This window comes from Sinohyriopsis cumingii, chromosome 5, assembly GCF_028554795.1.
Source record: "Sinohyriopsis cumingii isolate HCF-2022 chromosome 5, ASM2855479v2, whole genome shotgun sequence".
NCBI classification, from domain to species: domain Eukaryota; kingdom Metazoa; phylum Mollusca; class Bivalvia; order Unionida; family Unionidae; genus Sinohyriopsis; species Sinohyriopsis cumingii.
Window position 1 is genome coordinate 39,631,551 of NC_142965.1, and position 14,934 is coordinate 39,646,484.

The window sequence follows — 14,934 nt, forward strand, 5'->3', positions numbered from 1 at the left end:
GCAAAATAGACACCAAAAACCTAGAAAATGATAATATTAATAAATATTACGAAGACCTGATTGATACCATACTAAAGGCAGCCACCACTAACATACCCAAAACTAGTGGTAACCCAAATAAAGAAGCAGTCCCATGGTGGAATGATAAATGCAAACAAGCCATCACTGAGAAGAAAAAAAGCCCTCAATAAATTCAAACGCACCAAAAACTCTATTGATTTCACTATATATAAACAAAAGGAGAAAAACCTTAAAAACATAATTAAACAGGCAAAGGAATCAACTTGGCATAATTACTGCACGAATATCAATATCACAACTAGTACCAAACAAGTCTGGGATAAGATTAGATCAATTAGAGGAAAGACAACTAACACCACCCCAAAAATAGCTGGAGCCATTACTAATAAAGAAAAAGCTGACCGACTAGCTCAGCATTTCTCAGATATGAGTAGCAACACCAACCACACCCCAGCATTTCAATTACATAGGGACAAAGTAGAAAGAACCCATAGTAATCTCTTTAAAGACCTCGGTCCCAAAGTCTCGAACCTAAATAAAGACATTACAACTTACGAATGGGACCTAGCATTGAAACCAAAAAACGAAACTAGCCCAGGGGAAGATCAAATAGGATACACAATATACAAAAATATCCCAAATAATATTAAACAAACAATTATTAAATTACTAAACCAAATATGGACCTCAGGCAAACTACCCGATAAATGGAAACATGAATAGTAATTCCAATACCCAAGCAAGGAAAATACCCTAACGATATTAGCTCCTACAGACCCATTTCCCTAACAAACAACATTTGTAAGATCATGGAAACCATAGTCACCAACCGACTCAAACACCACCTAGAGAGCAATAATTTAATCTCCGATAATCAATGCGGATTTAGAAACAAAAGATCCACCACGGATCAACTAATACGATTGGAAACCGCAATCAAATTAGCGTTCAACTCCAAACGCAAAGCTGATAGGAATTTAATTGCAGTATTTATTGACCTCGAAAAGGCATTCGACCTTGTATGGACCAAAGGCTTATTTGCCAAACTCAGCCACTACGCCATCACAGGTTGAATGTTTAAATTCATTGAAAACTTCCTCGCTGACCGTAAAATATCAACCAGAGTCGGCGACACCTACTCTGAACCACACACATTTGAAAACGGTACAACACAAGGGAGTGTACTCAGCCCAACCCTTTTCAACATCATGATTAATGACTTGGACACCAACTTAACATCAAAGCTAATTGAACTCTCACAATTTGCTGATGATAGTGGATTATGGAGAGCAGGAAACCCCTCCAACCACAAAGTAATCAGCGATTTTCAAACAAGTTTAAACAAAATAGGGAAATGGGCTGGTAAATGGGGTTTCAAATTATCCCATGAAAAAACCATAGCAGTATTATTCACCACCAACCGTAAATTACAAAATCAGTTTCCCAAACTCACCATCCAAAATCAAGAAATTAAATTCGTAAAAGTAGCACGATTTTTAGGAATGCATTATGACTCCAAGCTAAACTGGGGACACCACATAAACGAACTAGTCAAAAGGTACAATAAAGACCTTAACCTCCTTACAACCCTTAAAGGAACCACCTGGGGATCCAATCAAGAAACCTTACTAGCATTATATAAATCGTTAATTATATCTAAACTAGATTACGGATGCCAAATTTACAACTCGGCACCCCAAAATAACCTCAAGAAACTAGATAGTATACAAAGAAAGGCCCTAATTATTTGCACTGGAGCACTACCATCCACATCACTAGTGGAACTTCAAATCTTAACTGGAGAACTGCCGTTCCACCTTAGAAGACAAGAACTCACCCTCAGATATGCAGCCAGGCTAACAACACACCCCGACACACACCCCACCCGGCTAGCTATAAATAAATGCAACATACCTTTTAGAACTAAATTATCACAAAACATACCAGCAGGGAAATTAGTCCATCAATTAGTTGAACAACTTCCTATATACAACCTCCAAGCAGAAATTGCAAATCACTATGTCAAAAAACCATGGATAAATATCAACCCCTCAGTTAACACCCTCATTACGAAATATGGCAATAAAAACGAACAGGAACTCAAACTAAACACAATCTGTACAGAAGAAATCAACTCAAAATATTGCAACTACATTAAGATTTACACTGATGGATCCAAAATTACAGAACCACCCAGAACAGCAGCAGCTTACGTAATCCCCGAACTTAACATTAAAGTAGGACGAAGACTACCTAACCTCTGCTCCATATACACAGCTGAATTCTGGGCCATACTTGAAGCACTCAGATGGATCAAAGAGAACAAAATACCCCAAGCGGTAATAGTAAGTGACTCGTTAAGTGTCATAAACTCAATACTTAATAACAACACCAAATCAAGAGAAAACTATCTTAGGCAAACCAATTTATTGTTAAAAATACTGAACAATAATAACTTACAAGTAGAATTTATGTGGATACCATCCCATATTAACATACCAGGTAACGATATGGCAGATATAACAGCTAAACAAAAACTAAACGAAACCACTCACATCAACCTAGATTATAGCATATGCGAACTCAATAGCATATCTAAAACCCTCATTAATAATAAATGGCAGGAATTATGGAACACAAGCACTCAAGGCAGGAAACTAAAAACCATCATTAAAGAAGTATGTAAAAACAGGAAACCACCCAAAACAAAAGGCAGTGAACAAAAATTCATAAATAGAATACTCACGGGCAAAACCAAGCTGGCTAACAGCTTCGGACACTACATAGGACCACAACCACATAACCCTAACTGCTACCACTGCAGGGTCCCAGAAGACATAGAGCATGTTTTTAACAACTGCCATACACTTGAAAAAGAAAGGGCTAAGTTTAAAGTTAAACAGCATAATATTGGATCCCCTGCAACATACCCAGAATTCTTGATGAACACAAACCCCAATATTAATCTAACATTCAAAAATATCATAAGTTTTATACACGTATCCAATCTAATGAAAAAAATCTAAGAAAGTAAATCAAAGACCAGTTAAAAATATTACAAATCACTGTTTGGGAATTATGACGGCCGGCTCGGTCTCGTGGGTTCACAAACTGACACAGCCGTTCATAGCCCGAATAATAAAAACCAGTTAAGGACGAATATTACAAAATCACTGTTTGGGAATTATGACGGCCTGCTAGGTCTCGTAGGTTCACAAACTGACACAGCCGTTCATAGCCCGAATAATAAAAACCAATTAAGGCCACAAAAAATTAAAATAGGAAAATAGGAATTAATTAAAACAGGACTCCATAATAACATACAAACAACCATAAAACAAGTTTTCATTCCAAACCAATAAGATAAGGAATCAAAATAAATAAGGAATTCATGAAGAAGAAAAAAAGAAAAAGAAAAAAAAATACTCCTAACCGTAACCTTGTCTCTTAAACAACATCTGGCTGAACTTTTAAATCAAGCTTCCACATCTATTTCTACTAACATACTCAGCCAAATCCAGGCAATGTTGGTAGACGACCCTGAAGAATTTGAAACTTACACGCTGGCAGCGGCCCTGGAAGTATCATCATCCAGCGGCGATGAAGCTGATGAACCTGCACCACCTAAACAGAGTGGAAAAAAGGAAGGCTCTGTCTACCGGAATATGGGACTGGGAAAGGCACTTGATGATATAAAAAAAAGCGGGCCACTTCGTCAATGCCACAAGACCAGGTGTCCTAATGTGACGTCATCGCTGCCGACCAATCGTAGCGGGAGTCACATACTGCTTGGTTTGACACCTGGGGCATTTCAATCCAACTAAGAAACACGAGTGTGTGGTGTGACTATTCCCACTCATGTTTATTAGCCTTTCAGTCAGGTTGTTAAGGACTAGTTAGTCCTACACCTGAGTGGCTAAATTAAAAAGTACTCTTTGAGTACATAAAAACCTGGGGGATGAGGCTCCTTTTCCTTTCTCCAGGAGTAATTAAAAATCACGCAGTGCGTGAATAAACAAGTGGTACATGTTCAAAAGAACGAAAACCACTATAATCCAACTAACTAACTAAATTTTGTCTTGGGGATGTTTTCCTTCACGTCCGCGCTTTTCGTATAAATTGAAAATCCCTCTGCAGTAAAAGCAGAACCACAAAAGACAATTTTCAAAGCAGTCTTGAAATTAACTAGAAATCTACAAAAACTAAATAACGAACAAATTACAGCGCAAATCAAGGAAGGTGGAACCCAAATCAATAGGGCATTCAAATTAAGAAACCAACACGGATATGACACAAACACAGCAGTAATTGAATCCAACTCACCCATATCAACAGTAATTAAATTAAATCCCACAGGTATCAGATACAAAACTGAAACCTACATCAACAAAACCAGGCTGTGTAATAATTGCCAACACTGGGGACACTATGGCTCCAAATGCAAATATCAAACCATATGTAAACAGTGTGGGGGGAGCCACAGACGGCAATGCAAAAGGATAGCCCCAAAATGTACCAACTGCAAAGGTAACCACCTCGCCCACACACCAAACTGCCCCTATGCTATTAGGGAAGACAAAATTATTCAATTAATGAACTCCAAAAACATGAGATATCAATTAGCCAAACAGGAAGTCCTATCAAACAATTCACAACAAACTGAATACAACAACACAACAACAAATCCGAAACCTGATACTAAAAATATTCCTAACAGATCTAATAATCCAAACCCACCCTCCCCACAATGGTCAATTATCATTAACACCCCTCAAACAAAAGATCAAATAACTACAATAAATAACAAACTAGACGCACTAGAAAGTAGGATCAAGCAATTGGAAACCGTACTACAACTAGTATTGGAAAAAGTAGGACACACACCTATACAACATCATAGGTTAATAAATGAACAACACCAACATGTATAGTACAACCAATAGGAACCTAACTTTATGGCAGTGGAATGCAAGAGGACTGTCAGGCAATATAGATGAGCTAAAACTCAAACTACAAAACTTAACTATAAAACCTGACATAATCTGCATCCAAGAAACAAAAATCACCAACAAAATAAGGGCCCTACCAAAAATTCAGGGTTACGCCCCAGGGTACTTCCAAAATAGAATCAAAGGGCAAGGAGGGGGGCTAGCAACCTTTATTATAAATAGCATGCCCAATGCAACACCAGTACCCATACCACCAAAAGTAGAAACAAATCAGTCAGTGGAAATACAATCACTAATAATAAATACAGAAATAGAAAACATCCAAATCTTTAATTTATACGATCCAGGAGGCAGTACCAAGGATTCAAACCTAGACACATATCGACAAATTAATGACAATAAACGAGTAGACCGGGTAGTCGTATGCGGAGATTTCAATGCACATAACGAGCTATGGGGAAGTGATCGAACAGACGAAAGAGGCAGGTTGGTCGAAGCTTGGACAGCAGAATCAAACCTGACCATCCTAAACAATGGTACCAGAACACGTTTAAATCCCGAAAATGGTACCCTTACCGCCATCGATCTAACCATAAGCTCCCCATCAATAGCACAGGTGGCGGAATGGAGAGTGGATCAAACTGACACCATAGGCAGTGACCACTTTCCATTAATAACCACCCTGCAGATGACTACCCAGTACAACTCGCAACAAACACAACCCAAGTGGAAATACGAAAAAGCCGATTGGGAAATGTATAAAACCTTACTTAGCACAATAGATCACAAGGACATAGAAAATGAAAATTTAAACATATACTATGACAACCTGATTAATACTATCAATCTAGCTGCAACAACTAGCATACCTAAATCTAGTGGCCACCCGAACAAACAACCAGTCCCGTGGTGGAACGAACTATGCAAGCAAACACATAAAGATAAGGAAAAAAAAGCACTCAATAAATTTAGAAGAACAGGAAACTCACTGGATTTCACCAATTACAAATCCAAAGAACAAGAACTCAGAAAAACTATAAAACAAGCCAAAGAAACCACTTGGCAAAAATACTGCAAAAGTATCAACATCAAAACCAGCACCAAACAGGTCTGGGATAAAATTAGAGCAATTAGAGGAAAAACATCAAACAGCATTACAAAAATACCAGGAGCTAACACAAATAAAGATAAAGCTGAAACACTAGCTAAACACTTTGCCGAAATGAGTAGTAATAAAAACCACACCAACTCATTCCAACAACACAGAAACAAGGTAGAAAGAACACATAGCAAACTATTTACTGACACTGGCAACAAAAATTCCTACCTTAATAAAGATATCACAACTGCTGAATGGGATAAAGCACTAAGTACCAAAAAAGAAACTTCCCCTGGAGAGGATAAAATAGGATATATTATATACAAAATTATTCCAAATAACATCAAAAAATTAATAATAAAATTTTTAAATAAAATCTGGAAAACTGGAAACCTACCCTTTAAATGGAAAACTGCTATAGTTATCCCTATCCTGAAACAAAATAAGGACCCCCACCACGTCAACTCATACAGACCTATCTCTTTAACAAACAACATATGCAAAATTATGGAAACCATAATAACTAATCGCCTGAAATGCCACCTAGAGCAAAATAAATTAATATCCGAAAACCAATGCGGATTTAGAAACAAACGATCCACTACGGACCAACTCATAAAACTAGAAACAGCGATCAAACTAGCCTTTAACTCAAAAAGGAAAGCAGATAGGAACCTAACAGCGGTATTTTTAGACTTAGAAAAAGCATTTGACCTAGTATGGATCAAAGGCTTACTAGCCAAATTAAATCACTATGGAATTACAGGTCGAATGTTCAACTTCATCGAAAACTTCTTAACGGACCGGAAAATAATAACTAGAGTTGGAGACACACACTCTGAAATACACTCCCTAGAAAATGGAACTCCACAGGGTAGTGTACTCAGTCCCACTCTATTCAACCTCATGATCAACGATCTAGATAAAAATCTGGCAACCACACAAATTGAAATTTCTCAATTCGCAGACGACAGCCGAATATGGAAAGCTGGCAACCCTAACAGTCAAAAAACCATCAAAAATATATGAGACAGTCTAAACAACATAGGAAAATGGGCTGACAAATGGGGTTTCAAACTATCACAGGACAAAACTGAAGCTATCATTTTTTCACCCACATACAAAGAAACAAACCAAAACCAACATTTACTATAAATAACCAAGTAATAAAATATGTCAAATTCAAGAAATCTTTGGGTATGTATTTCGACGAACACTTAAATTGGGGACAATATATACAGGAAGTAGTTAAAAGATGCAATAAGGACATAAATCTCATACAAAGCCTTAAAGGATCGAACTGGGGGTCCAACCAGGAAACACTGTTAGCAATATATAGGGCACTGATAAGATCCAAACTTGATTACGGGTGCCAAGTATACCACCTAGCGCCAATAAATCAGCTAAAAAAAATTAGAGCAAATACAACGGAAAGCCCTAATTACTATCACTGGGGCACTACCATCAACATCGTTGGTAGAGCTCCAGGTACTAACAGGAGAGCTTCCGCTATATCTCAGAAGACAGGAACTAATACTGAGATATGCAGCCCGATTACAAACTCAATCCAATACACACCCCACATTACTAGCAATTGAGAAATGCAATATATTCTTTAGAAACACTCAAAAGCAACACGTACCAACAGGAAAAATAGTGCACGAATTAACTAAACTAATTCCCATAGAAATTAAACAAATATAAATTAATAATACCTTCGATTCTGAACCTTGGTATAACGAAGACCCAAACATCAATACTACCATCACCAAACATGGCAATAAATTAAATCAAGAACTGCAGCTGCACACTGTAACATCAGAAATATTAACAACTAAGTATTCAAACCATCTACAAATATACACAGATGGATCAAAAACCACAAAACCCGCAAAAACAGCAGCTGCTTACGTAATTCCTAAACTAAACATACAAGCTGGTCACCGACTACCAGACAACTGTTCGATCTACACAGCAGAATTCTGGGCAATAATACAAGCACTAGAATGGGTGAAAAAAAAACAACTCACCCCAAACAGTAATAATAAGCGACTCGCTAAGCGTCCTTACAACCATCCTAAATAATAATACCAAAAGTAGAGAAAATTTCCTAAATCAAACTAACTTAATACTAAAAAAGCTGAAAAGCAATAAACATCAAATAGACTTCCTATGGGTCCCATCCCACATAAACATACTAGGAAACAATCTAGCAGACGAATTAGCTAAACAAAAGCTAAGCGAGCTAAACCACGTACCACTGGCATACAGTGTTAGTGAAATATACAGCCTAACAACAATCATGATTAACCAAAAATGGCAGGAATATTGGAACAATAGCAATAAAGGTAGAAAACTACATAACACACTCAAAGAAACCATTAGAAATAGAAAACCACCTTCACTTAAAGGAAAAGATCAAAAAGTAATAAATAGAATTTACACAGGAAAAACCAAGTTCGCCAACAGCTACGGAAAACACATAGGACCAAAACCTCATAACCCAAATTGTTTCTACTGTCGGGTGACAGAAGATCTGCACCACATATTCAACATATGCAACAGATTAAAGAAAGAAAGGGAAATTTTCAAAACCGAACAAAACAAAATAGGATCGCCGAGTACATACCCAGAATTCCTAAGTAGCACTAACCCCAATTTAAATATCACATACAACATCATAACTTTCCTTAAAAAAAACTGAAATATATACAAAAATTTAAATATAAACCATAAATATATAATTAAACAATATACCAATTTTAGACCAATAGCAAGGACTAGGATTCGGTTCTCCCGATCTCTCCATTTATGAGAGGCGAGCGTGATCGACGAGAGAATCTAATCTGAAACTAGCTAAAAAACAAAAATTAATTGGATTACAATAATAAATACATTCATAAAATATATACCAAATTTAGACCATAGCGAAGACAAGGATTCGGTTTTTCCGAACTCTCCATTTATGAGAGGCGAGCGTGACCGACGAGGAAATCTAATCTGAATCTAGCCAAAATTATTACAAGAATAAATACACTCATGAAATATATGCCAAATTCAGACCAGTAGCAAAAACTCAGTTTACCTTTATTCGCAAGTATAGACTAGTTAATTAGGAACTAGGACGGCCGGATAGGTCTCGTGGGTTCACAGACTAGCACGGCCGTGCATGGCCCTGAATAATAAACACAAACTAAGGATGAATCCAAACAATTCTAATCAAAATAAGCCCACTGACTGATAAAACTATCCAAACAATAAGCGTAAATTAAAAAACACCAACTATAAATAAATAACTAGTCCAAAAACCAGGAAGAAATTTACGGGGGGGGGGGGGTTAGGTGGTGAAAATAACAATCCTTTCTCCACTTCTCATAACATACCACTCTCCTAATACCCTAACTAACAGCTACAATAACTCTGTCTTCTATACATAGGTGACAGCTAAGACAAACCTAGATATAACCATATAATCCAAAAATAGAACGTATAAGGTGGTCGCAAGAATAGACCATCAGGGACCCCCGCATTAAGACCCCAAAACTTACATATATAAGGTAGTCGAGAAACCCAACGACTATCAGGCCCGGCGGCACAATGCTGCAAATATACCAACTATATAGAACAATACCCTAAAAATCACTTGTATAAGGTAGTCAAAAAACCCAATGATTATCAGGGCCAGCAGCACAAGGCTGCAACCAAAAATTACAACTAGAAAAATAGGACCCAAAAATAATTACTCAATAAGATGGGAAAAACACCAACCCCATCCAGGGCCAGCAGCACAAGGCTGCAAAACAAACCGATTAAACTGCTGTCACCTAGAAACTAACATCAACCTCAATAGGCTCTACCTCTCTTAAAAACAGCACAGAGTTTTATTATACAAATTTCAAAGACGGAATTTAGAACAAAATATCCTGGATCGGAAAAACCCTACTGACCTGTGGCAAGACAACACCGCCCGAGCCAGACCACTTTCACCCTTTACCACGGACAGACACCAAAACCCATACGTGCAGTGCACGCATCATAAAATAAAAAACGAACTAGATCGGGTCCAATCCCACTAGTCGCTAATCAATGCAAATGAATGACTGAGTGCGTGCTGGGTCCAATCCCACTCAAACATAAAACATAGGCCTTACAATCAGATCGATATGTACACAAAAGTACCTCGACCTGACGGCCCAATCAATAAGTGTTCTGTGAACACATAAAAGCCTGGAGGAAGTGGCGCCATTTCTTCCCCCAGGAGTAATCAAAAAGGTGCCTGTGGCATCATAAACCAGTGGTACATACTCAATGCGAGCGCACACCACTATAATCCAACACAACAACAACAACAGTCTAGCTACCCTTGTTGATTGATCAACACTTGAGAATGAACACCAGACTAGATAAATTGTTAGAACTCCATGTGCACCTGGAATATGCCAGGCTCATACTGAATGAGCTGGCCGCAGAGGCTATAGTGGAAGAAGGAAGGATGAAAGAGGAGGAGAGAAGAAAAAAAGAAGAGGAGGAAAAGGAGAGAGGAATGGCTGTACCACAGCCACAACAAGGAAATTTCAGAATCCCAGAGACAGAAGATTGGGATTCTGAAGCCACGCATCCCGCCTCTGCACTCCCAGCGAAAAGATTGAAAGGAGACTGGAGTAGAAGATGTGTGTGTGGTGCCAGGCCGGGGAGGTGCAACCACTAACAGGTGTCTGTGGAGTTGGAAAAAAACAGCCCTTTTCAGGGCTACCCATACTATAGAAAAGAAATAGAAATCGATTTGCCAATGTGTGTATGTAGAGTAGTGTGAATATAAACACTGACTCTTTTTTCCTAGTGTGAGTGTATGTGTTTGTGTTTGTAAGCACTCACGTACGTTTGTGTGAATAGTAGATTATGGTTATGTTTTTGCTGCTTGACGTGTGTGGATAGTATATAATGAGGTTAGATTATATGGCTCATGAACTTTGTGTGGATAGTAGATAATATGAGATGAGAAAAGTAGGGGATGTTTTCCTTCACGCTTTTTAAGTGATGATCTAGGTAATATAAAATTTGGGTCTTAGGGGGATGTTTTCCTTCACGTCCGCGCTTTTCGTATAAGAACCCACAACGTTCGTCGTTCGCACCATTCTACAAAGAATAAAAAAGAAGATGGCTTCCAACCACCTTGATAAAATGAAAAAATTGCAAGACGTTCTGAACAATTTGGGGATGATGGAACAGATGTTAGTAAGACTGGACGAGGATCGCTATTCTTACAGTCCACATAGAATAAAGATGGAGATTAACAACTTAAGAAAACTAAAGGAAATCATCAGTGATCTGCTGAAAGAAATAAAGGAGGAGAAGGAGGATGAAGAGGAAACGATAAGGATGAGAACTTGGAATGAAAAAATTAAAAGGAAGAAGAAAATGAGAAGAGGAAGAAAGAAGAGGAGGAGAAGCAGAAAGATGAGAAAAAGAAGAAAAAGGAGGAAGAAAAAAAAGAAAAGAAGAGAAAAAGTGTAGGAGAGAAAATAAGAAGTTGGTGGAAGATTAGAAGAAATTAGAAGAAGAAGAAGAAAACCAAAGGCCCTTTTCAGGGCCACTCATAGGTCTCGAAAAGATCTTGACTTTCATTGCCTACCCTCCTTTTTTTTAAAAAAAATAGAGACCCTCCCTGTTTCAATTTTCCCATGTTCCATTTCCATAGACCCATAAGGTCGGGACCATATTAAAATAGGATCCCGACCCTGTTCAATTTCCCTTGACGCTATACAGGCCCACCCTGTTCAATTTCCTTTGACGCTAAACAGGCCCAAGATTATTTTTCCCATGTTAAATTCCCTTGACGCTAAACAGGCCCACGATTTTTTCCCATGTTAAATTTACATAGACGCTAAACAGGCCCAGGGTGGTTTTTAATGCTAATTCCCATTGACGTCAAACCGCCCCACTTCACTACTGGTATGTGCGAAAGCTTGCCAGTAGCTTCTCATGGGCTGGTGGTTCTTTCTGGGGTTTTACCGAGTTCTTCCTCCACCATTAATACTGGCCGCCATGTATAGCCTATCGTGTGCAGAAAAATGGCGTTAAACCCCACAACAACAACAACTATTTTCAAAAGTTATAAATAAAATGCTCTCACTCTACACATACATATATACATACATGCATACATACAGACAGAGATACATGCATACATACATACATACATACATACATACATACATACATACATTTGAGAGAGAGAGAGAGAGGATGGGGGGTAGTTTTGAAGATTGAATATTGTAACCTTCCCGGACCTTTGAAAGAAATTATTAAGGTATTAGATGAACTGTTACAATTTTGCTACAAATCTTTATATCATTGCCACAAGTAAGGTATTAAACAGTGAAACATGTTTCTCTTCTCTTGCTTTCTTCACTGTCGTCGTCATTATTAACGATGGTAAATCTCTAGTAAACAATTTTGTATTCACAAGTGTTCCTTTCTCATCATCATACGTGATAAATGTATCATTCCTAGTCCTTTTTTATATCCTTCACCACCACCATGTTTTTCACGTCATAATCATCAATGGTATAATTATCAGGTAAAATATCATCTGTACCTCTTTAACGTCAGTATTACCATTAATTCTAAATATAATTAATTTTTTCATTCTTCATATGCCTTTGCTCTATTATCATCTGTAAATCATACTCGAATCATTTTTCTCTTGCATCGTCAATAATTATAACGTATTATGTATTGATTTTATCTGTCACAACTATTCTCTCTCACACATAATCATCATCATCATCAATGGTTAATCAGTTGCATATAGTATCAGCTATTCTCCTTTCCTACTTTTTTTTTCTCTCGATCATTATCATCATCATCAAAATAAACAGTACATCTCCCATACAAGTATCATATTTTCTTCTCCACTATTATTTTCTGTTATGAAAAAATATCAGTACAAACAACAGATGATCTTACCAGGTGGCAACCTCTAGAAAATCGATCAAACACATTTTTTTAAAATCTACCGGGTCTAGCATCCGTCTTTAATATTTGAAGTGTGATTACGTCATCAACCGTTAATTCTACTATCCGAACTCTAACTACATATTTCTGTTCTGAAAATTTATATAAAATTATAAAATGATACAATCTGAAAAAGAAAGCAAGCTAAACATTTTATCTTGTGAAATTACTTTCATCATGTTATTTAGCCCGTGATAGAATGGGCTACTTCCGTCTGGTGGATTCTAATAGAAAGTGTTTGTGATCGTAATGGTGAAAATAAAGGTTAATTTGCCGGATTGGATTCATGACATAGTTGTCCGAGAGTTATGCGTTGGTACGTCACTGTCTTTTGAATGTATATATGTAGATTTTCAGTCTTCTTGCGATTCTGAAGCGATAAAAGACACGTGAGAAAAGTCTAATCGAGTGGAGGGTTGTGGTCACGCTTGAACTCCTTGTGTTCATTTATATTACCGATAAGGTGATTTCATGTTGTCAGAGATTTTGCCGTACTTTGTTGATAAACGTCAGACTCCTGTGGGACTGTCAACAGAGCAGCATGTAAACAGAACACATATTTCACTTCTAGATCATCACCAAGGCCTTATTACTCCCTGTGCACTGTCGCCGAAATACACACGGAAAGCCACACCTTGAGCTCATATTCTGAAGAAGAAACAATTACCTTTAAATCCCTACCAAAAATGCATAAATATAATTCTTCTATCACCACCAGAATGAGAGAGGAAAAAATGTTTGAAACATAGACTAGAACTACATTCGTGAGTTAATGAACTGGAAGTACTAATTGTGACCTGATTCCATGTAATTCATCTTTGCTAGCCAAGATTCCGGTATGTTAACCCTATCAACATGTAAATAGGGTTAACCTATATCGAAACCTTGGCTAGCGAAGATGGTAATTAGTTGCTATTGAGAACTATAATCTGAGAGTGCAAGGAACAATTTTTTTTTCAAAAATGTAATGCTGCATACACCTGCCTAATATAAAAATTCCCAAAATTAAAATACACGAGTGAGGAAAAAAAAATTAAAAAGAAAAAGAAAAAAAGGACCATAGTTTTGGATAATTAAATGAGAATATCATTCACTTGCCCTCACAAGTCAATGGAAGTTTTTGAGTTTTACTTGCCTCACAGGGACTCGTTACCACGATAATTAAGAATATCCATCAATAAATAGAGGGCTGGGTGGGTCTAACAATTGTTATATTGTTACAGGTTCGACCCACCCAGTCCTGTATACATTTGACGGATACTCTTAATTTTCTTTGTAATGAGCCCCTTCGACTTGCATTGAACCCCCGTGTCTCCTGCTGTGGGTGGCTAACTCTGCTTCCTAGCCAACTACTGGTATTGCACTGGCTATGTACTGTGAAGTGGCTATGGGAGGTGTACATGACTCGTCAGTTTCAAGAACAAAACAAGAATGAAAACACCTAATTCACAAATATAACCATAGCTTTAATGATTAAACAATAATAGGTCTGAAAGTCACATTATAGCCTGAAATAAACTGTCTCCTGCTACCAGAACTACTTTTGTTTACGTGGCATTAAAGAGACAAAGATAAAAGATGTTGCTGTTTCAGTCTGATTATGATGGGACTGTTTCATTTTCGAGGATAAGGATCAGGGCGGGGTGGAATTTGTTACCAAACAGTATTTTTGTCTTTTATCTCTAAATATTTTTTCAGCTAGTGCCATGGATAGAATTGTGTCTGGCAATATTTTACAGGTGAGAGCAAGAATATTTCTTCAAACCTATTGGTACCAGATTATTATTTTTTGTAACGAAAATCCCTTTCCAACTACCCACCCACCACCATGCCGAAATATAAATAGTT